The sequence below is a fragment of the Gavialis gangeticus genome, unplaced genomic scaffold (genome assembly GCF_001723915.1).
Source record: "Gavialis gangeticus isolate Ggan-Ray unplaced genomic scaffold, GavGan_comp1, whole genome shotgun sequence".
Taxonomy (NCBI): domain Eukaryota; kingdom Metazoa; phylum Chordata; order Crocodylia; family Gavialidae; genus Gavialis; species Gavialis gangeticus.
In genome coordinates, this window is record NW_017729033.1 from 102079722 (window position 1) to 102088043 (window position 8322).

The 8322-nt window shown below is 38.5% G+C and overlaps 1 protein-coding gene across 6 annotated transcripts in view; it reads left to right on the forward strand.

Annotated features, from left to right (window-relative positions):
* MAPK10 (mitogen-activated protein kinase 10) overlaps positions 1-8322 on the forward strand; it is a 565285-nt gene that overhangs the window by 500966 nt on the left and 55997 nt on the right. The gene's annotated exons all lie outside the window — the stretch shown is intronic.

Sequence of the window (8322 nt, forward strand, 5' to 3'; positions counted from 1 at the left end):
AAAAAAAAAAAAAAAAAGCACACTCTTTTCTTAGAACTAATGACATTCAGATATCATACAGGTTATACCAGGCGAGGTGGGTTTTAGTATCCTGCAGTATCCATGGCTAACTGCAATAATCAGTTTTACACTGAAGAACTCATAATTAAGGAGTGATTTTTGGGGGGGCTTTTTCCACAAGCCCCAAACAAAAGTGCAACAGATCATGGTGATCTAAAAGCAGCCAAAAAGTAAATTTTCATTCATATGGACAGAGGGAGCAGTAGCAGCCACAGGGAGACCACTGTCTCTCTCATTCTGCTATCTGTGATTTAAAAGGGCCTGTATGAAGGAGGCTTTGCTTCCCTTAGATTCTCTGGTTAGCTGTGAAAGGAAAAGACAAATAGATATTTATTAGTGCTCTTGAATAAATTTTGGCCAGGGTCAGAAGTATATATGCATGTTTGTGAATACTGTGGATTTGAAAGTATATAAAAGGCTACATATAGGCAACATATGATGGTTTAAGCTTCTATTGTATTAAGGCTGGAATAGTCCCTGACTCGTTATCCATCTGGTCTATAATGACTCTTTAGGTATCTGAAAACTGTTACCAAATCCACCTTCAGTTCTCTCTTCTCCAGAAGAAATAACCTTAATTTTTTAAGCCTTTCCTCATAAGTCTTACTTCCCAAGCCCCTCATCATTTTTGCCACTGCGCTCAACTCTTTCCCATCTGTCCACATCCTTTTTGAAGTGTAGGGCCCAAAACTGGACACAGGAGAGGCCTCACTAATGCTGAATAAAACACAAGAATCGTTTTTCTTGCTTTGCAAGTGACCCTCTTGTTAATATAGTCCAGTATGTTGTTGGCTTTTATGGCAAAACACAAAAAAATTAAAAAAAACAAAAAAAAACAAACAAAAAAAAGCACGATTAGCTCATATTCATCTTAGGAGCTAGTGTAACCCCCCCCATACCCTTTTCTGCAGCCTAAATAATTCTCCTTCTGTCTGTATTTGTGCATGCAGTTGTTCAGTCCCAAATGCAGGACTCTGGACTTCTCCTTGTTGAATCTCATCTGGTTGATTGCAGACTATTTTTCCAGTCTTTCCAGGTTGTTTTAGATCTTAGCCCTGCCTTCCAGAAGGTCTGCAACTCCACCCAACTTGATGTTATCCACAAATTTGCTATGATTTACTCAATTCCATCATCCAAATCATTAATAAGATACTAAACAATACTAGACTGAGGACAGACCCCTGGAGAATCTGACTTAATATTCCTTCCAACTAGACATTGAGCCACAATGATCCAACTAGTTATGTACCTTATAATGTGCATAATTGGTATGTATGGTGCATACAACTGGTTATGCGCAACATTATAGTACTTTTATCAAGTCTTTATTTCCTTATCTTGTAAGGAACTTTAACTTTAGCAAGATTTTTGATACCACTATCTCCCATAACATTCTTGTTAACATCTACTGCTCTCTTCCCATGCACAAAGCCTGTCACTTTTTATTGTAAAAGGAAATTGGGTGATTCAGGCATAACTTGCTCTTGGTGAATCCAAGTTGGCCATTTCTGATAAGCCAATTCCTTCGGTAGTCTGAGGCATCCCATCCTGCTTACCTGAAAGCCTCTAGCTTCTCTAAGTAATCCCTAACCTGTTCTTCAGTTACGCTAGGCTGTTTGTCTCCTTCAGTATCTTGGCTGGTTTCTTTGACCTTCCTCTCACAGCTGATACATTTGTAAATTTTTTTTTTTTTTTTTTTTTTTTAAATGACTTATGTCTTTTGCCAGTAAGATCTAAAATTGTGCCTTGGCTTTCCTAATTTTCCTCTCTCTTTTCACTTTTTGTAGGATTTCTTTTTGAGTTTCAACTTGAAAAAGAGATCACGGTCTAGCCACATGGGCTTCTTGTTACACTTCTCATTCTACCATTGTATCAGGATCTCTTGCTCCTATACCTTAAAGGGCCTTCTTAAAAGTACAGCTAGCATTCCTGGACTTCTTTTCCACCCAGCCTTGCTGCTAAGGGGATCCTACCCAGTGGTTCCCTGCTTTTTCAAAAAGTCTGCTTTTCTGAAGTCCAGTGTCTTTATTCCGCCACTCTCCTTCCTTCCTCCCTCTGCTTAAAATCTTGAACTCTTATTGCGTTGTGGTTACTGTAACCCAAGTGTCCTTCCGCCTTCAAATTCGTAGCCAATTCAGGTTCATAAGTTTCCCAGAATATTCCCCTTACGGTTTTTCCAGCTTCCTGTTTTAATTTTGTAAACATATATTTCTTCACACACACAGAGACAGAGACAGAAAGGATTATTAACATAACTTAATTTTGAATAAATAGGAGAGTAGGGAATAATTAGAGACTTTGCCCTGGAAAAAATTTGAGTAACCTTCCCCCACTCCCCCCAGATGGCTTATTTAAAAGATTAAAATTTAGCAAAAATATAATCTTCACTGAAGATTGCTGGGAGCATTTGGAGGAAGTGGTTGAGATTTTGGTATGTTTGGATAAAATTTTCAAATGTTCCTGAGCAATGCAGTTTTCTTCATATTCTCTATATTTTGTTAGAGATATGGAGTTGTAGGAAGAATTTTTACACTCTTCCAAGTAAAAAAAAAGATACAATTTTATGTTTTCCCCTACACCCAAATCCTGCTCATCTTTCATGTACGATTAGACTCACAGACTTGCATGTACTTAATTTCATAGAACCATTTAGGGGTGTAAAAAAAAGAAAAAAAAAAGTTTTTAATTAAGAATGGTGGAAAAAAAAGTTCCTTACATTACAAGTGATAGCAGTAGGAATGCAAGTAAAGGTTACACCTTCATCCTTAAACTGCTCTTTAATGGTTTATGCACAAGGTGTACAATTTTTAGCATTGCAATAAACAAACAAAAAAAATTTTTTAAAATAATGGGTTCTCTCATTAGGTGTTTTGTTTGTTTTATGGGAAAATGAATACCTTAATCTATGGCTAGAGCTCTGATTATATACAGGTTTATACTGGAGAGAAAACCCCAACTTTAAGAATATCATAGTTAAAAAAATAGTTTAGAGTATAAAGTTTAGTAAGAATTCCCAAAACACTTGAAATGAGCACTCATGCAAATTATTCTAACTCTGAGTCCCTATGGTCTTAAAGAAGGCAGGGCTATTTCACCTTAGCAATATTAAGCAACTTCACTTAAAATTAGCACAATTCTATAAGCGAGTCTGGTTAGATCTGTTCCCAAGTTTGGAGTCAGTGATATATACAAGATTTTCCAGAGATGAAAGACCAGAGGACCATTAAGGTGATTTGGGTGACCTTAGCTAGCAAGGTTATGTTAGATTGTTTTTTAGGTTTTAGTTCTTTGCAAGATTTGTAGAGTTTGTGAAAGCTCTTTTAAGATCCTCTTCATTAATAAGCAATAATTTCACATTTAAATCCAGGTTAGTCATAACTTTGTACCTGGGAATTTTCTTAAATTTTTAAAAAATAGGTTTTGTTTCACCTTGTTATCTGTGAGTTTCAGAAGAGTAGGTTGGCAACTGGTGTTAAATAATGTCTGAGTCAGTTAACAGAGACAGCATAAAGATGCCAAGAATTAAAACCAAGAGACTTCAATATGAAAAAGTGCTTCCTTGAGTATCTTAAAAATATAAGTGACCTGTTGATTCCAGGGGTTTCACTGTGCCTTTCTTGATTATGCTGGCCATGCCACAGCTCTGAATCTTTGCTAGAGAGCACACGGGCATTATACTGACTGTATCATGCATCATATGTGCATTACAATGTATTTACCTAGATTGGACAGATATCCTAAAATATTAGTTACTCCCCTACTTTAGTGTTATGACTAGTGTGAGAGGGTTCTCCACTTATCTTCATCTGCCCTCTGTACTCACCCACCACGACTTAGACGTGAAGAAAAGGGGATCAGTGTTCTTTAGTGTCTGAGAAAGATAAGTGCCACCCAGATGTCAAAGTCTCACAGGGTTAATTTATTTCTCAACTAAATGCGATACAATTGCAGCAGTCTCATCAATTCTTTCGTTTGCGAGAGCAACCCATTATTGAGACGGACTCTCCCGGCTAGATACACCTTTGCACCTAAATTATACTGCTATTTGCCTTATTGACGATGCGTGCTATCCGCGTTTCTCTTTGTTACGGACAGCTTGTGCGGAGAGCGGCTCCCTGCTATTTCTTTACTGCCGGTCTCTCCGCTCTCCGGTATTAATTGTCCTCCCAGAGTAGGAAGCTTGAGGGAAGCTATTCTCATCTCCGTCTCTCCCCTGAGGAGTACTAGCTCTCTCTCCCTCAGCTGCTGTCCACCGCCTCCCAGTGCTCCCGCAGTTGTCCAAGCCACCGGATCTTCCCCGAGGCGATTCTTTTCTCCCCCTCGGCTTAAGGCATCTGTTTCCCAGCGTCCCACAATGCTCCCGCACTCACCCGTTCAGTGGGGTTTGCAAAGAAGTATTTTCTTTTTTCTGACCGACCTGCCGCCTCTCTTTAAGTCCGTTTCTTCTGGCGTCCTCCAAAATCACAGGTATGATCCCTCCTCCACCTTCTGGAGTCCCCATGCTTTCTTTTGTGTTCTGGTGCCCGCAGGCAAAAATTATTGCCCCGCCACTGCCTTTTATCCCCTGGTTTTCGCGGAGTAATCACTCAAACCTTTCCCGGGTGTGTAATGTCTGCCACCTGACAGAGTTCATCGTCGGGTCAATCCTGCCTGACTCTAAGTAACAGGGCTACTGCCTGAGTCCCTGTTCCAACTAATCAAAGATGCTCCTTCTTAGCTGATCCTGGAAAGGCCTCCCTCAGCTTAAGCCGTGATAGGGTGATTTCCTAAAACCATTCTCTTTCCTTAGTTCCGCTGGGATGTAAATTATGCTCACAGGTTATTTATCCACATACAATCTACACCACCATTTGCCTCGTTTCTATTTTGATTCAGAGCTCATGCATTTGGAGCTGAAAATCAAAATCCTGTTTTAAATGTAAAGCTTATTTTCTGTTGAATTGATAACATTAGTTATGCCCACTGGCCATAAAAAGATTTTTGCCTCTGCAGTGCCAAGTAGGCACATGGAGTTTTTCAGACTCTGACTATTGAGACCCTGAGCACTGCATAATTCAACCATACATGAGTCTCTCCCTGCCCCTTGTTAGGTATACAAGTCAGTGATGGTGTATCTGATATGATGGAAATATGTATAGGATGAGAAATTTGTCCCTGGTGTAGAGCCATTGATGCCTATGGAGTTACACCATGAAGTTCACCAGGGATGACTTTGTTTCAGTAATTCTGCAAAACAAATCACAGAAATGTGATGATGCTGTATGGCCATAATTGGACCAAGATGTTATTGCATGTTGTCATATATTTGACATTGGAGAAATGTTTTCAAGATACTGAAAAATCAAACATTCACTCGAAAAATAAGTGGAAACAGATGAAATCTAAGGAAAAAAAGAATTCATTTCAGAAAAATATCTTTAGTCATGAAGAAGAAAAAGAAACAAAGACCCTGTCCTCAAATGTGACCATTTGTAAGGATCATTCCATGATGTATAATCCACCTTTTTAAGGATTTCCATAGGAAAACAAGAACTTTAAGTCACTTAGCAGTATAGTACTTGATGTCATGTGCATGCCTCATTGTTGGATTGGTATCATGATCTTTATAGAAGAAATTCCTAATCATTATAGTGTAATAGATACGTTAGATATTACGAGAAACTGATTTTTATTACGTGCAGTATTAGGTACCTAGCACTTAAAACTCTTTACAGTTGCAGAGGTAAGGTTTTTTTAAACAATAATTAAGCCCCAGTTTAAACCGCACCTGTTTTTCTAGCCATTTTCTAGAAAGGAAGATTGCAGCATGGACATGTTCAGTGAATTACTCAAATTTACAGCAAGTCTGTGACAGAAACAGGAATGGAACTCACGTGCTTTGCCCCCTAATCTCCTGTTTTCACAATGAGATAGCAGTGCCTCCTGGTATACCTTCTGCACTACCATGAGTCCAAAGTACTGCATATGGGTCTCAGGTGCAATGATTAGAATGGGACAAAATATAGTTTTTCTCTCTTGTGAGGGTTTCAGATTTTGAAATTTGCCGTCTCTGAGTTTTGAATAAAATATTAAAATCTTACACCTGTAGATAGCCTTCTAGATGATGAGTATGAATATCTATGCAGATAGAGATTTGGTTCTGATTTCTCAATGTAATATTTTCATTTATTCATTCATTTCTTTCCACAAAAATTACTATGAACAAAATGTTCACCATCTGAATATTCATAAGAAACAAAGACAGGAAGTTATTGAATACTATTAAAGCAAATTATTTAAACAGTATTTTTTGTGTAGTGTTTGCCTAGCATTAGTCAAACATTTATAAGGAAACAAAGGGCATATGTACACAAGATGCTGACTGTGCAGTAGCCAAAAAATACTGTGCAGTATCGTGTCACAGCACAGACAGTGCTTATACATTACTGCGCAGTAGTGTCACCTAAAAAGTATTTGCTGATGCTACTGCTCAGTAACTCCAGTTACTGCACATTTCTTTAGAACTTGCTAATACAAATACTAAGTAAATGCACAGTAACAACTGTGCAGAAGCGTCTCATGTAGATACACCCAGTGATAAATGAACCATTCAAATCAAACAACTGAAAAAAAAGCAAGGCAGGTAAGAGGTCCTTTGAACTTGAAAAGACATGAAAAAATATAAAGGGAATGCAGAGCATTGTGATGTTTCATCTTGAAATTTATACAAATTTTTGGATTATTGATGCTTTTGACATTGAAGTGGCACATTTAGGAGACCTCTCCTGCCCCAAAGTTTCTCAGAAGCTTTCCAAATAGTATTCTTGGATTCTGTGGTGGATGTGGTTCCATAGTGACATAAATGGGAGCAGTGACTTTCCATAAAACTGGGAGCCATGCTGGAAGTCAAAATATACAGACACCATTAATGAGATCACAAGAATTTTGCTATACTCCCTTATCCTGCTCTCTGTGGCAACTCCCTGGGGCTTTGTCCTGGGTCCTTTCCTCCTCTAACTTTATATTTCTTAGGGATGATCTTATCAACCCATATTGCTTTTGCCATCATCTCTGTGTTGATGACTTCAAAAGTTCTCTTTCAGCTATGGAAATAACTCTTTCAGTCTCCCTCCTATCTCCTCTCAGATGTCTTCTTGTCAGCTTTGACTGAACATGTGCCAAATAGAACTTCCCTTCCAATCATTCTCTGCTTTTCCTTCTGTGTTACTATCAATCCTTTCTGGCTTCCCCAAAACATATATTGACCCTGTCAGTTCATACATGATGCCATAACTAAACTCCTCTCTTACTCATCAATTTAATCACGTAGCTTCTCTTTCATAATACCTTTTCTGGCTTTTTACCTGCTATCAAATCAGTTTAAACACCTTGTAATCATCTTCAAAGCTCTATGTAACTGCTTGCCCTACTTATTTTTCTTTGCTTTTGTCCTCTGTGTCCATACAAGGCTCCCATACTTAATTATGGGAGCCAGTTGACTAGAATATGCATATAAATTGTAGACAATGCTGACATTATTATTTTTTCATTTTGAATAAGAAAATCAAATCCATGAAAATTCTTCAGTTTTGACATTTTCCAAAACAAAAGTGGTTCACTTTTTTAGTTTGAAATGACTTTTGATTTTAAAATTTCCCAGGAGTTTAATTTTTTTAACTGAAAAAGCTCTAAATCTAAACAGAAAGTTTTGATTTTATTGAGATCTTGATGTCTTGATTGACTGCAAATTTAGTTTTATTTCATCTTACAATTTATTGAACATTTCTGAAATTTTCAGTTTTGTTTGAGATTGGAATGCCTTAGAAAATTCTGAAATTGACCACAAACTGAACTTTTTTTCATGGTCTTTAATAATTTTTCTATGAGCCCCTTTTCCCTGGCCTCCCTATCTGTTCTAGATTGTGAGCTCATCAGAGTAAGGACCACTTTTCTTGAGGTCACTACAGACATGCAGCTCCCTGCTGTAACTCATGGCACTTTCTGTGAAGTGCCATGAGCTAAAGTGACTCTCTTCCCCCCCTCCCCAACCCAATAGACATTCAATGTTTGGTTGAAGGGAATGGGGAACTCGCTCTCCACTTTGAAGCCAATCCAGCAGACAGAGGCTGCCTGCCTACAGCCTCTCTCCCATAGCGCTCTCCTCTCCTCTCAGATCTAGTTTTTGTCTGCAGGATTGGATGGGAAGTAAGGGGGGAGCTCTGGGCTGGGGTTTGCCCAACTTGAGCTGTAGGGGAGAGAGCTGTTGGGGGGGGGGGGGCTGTG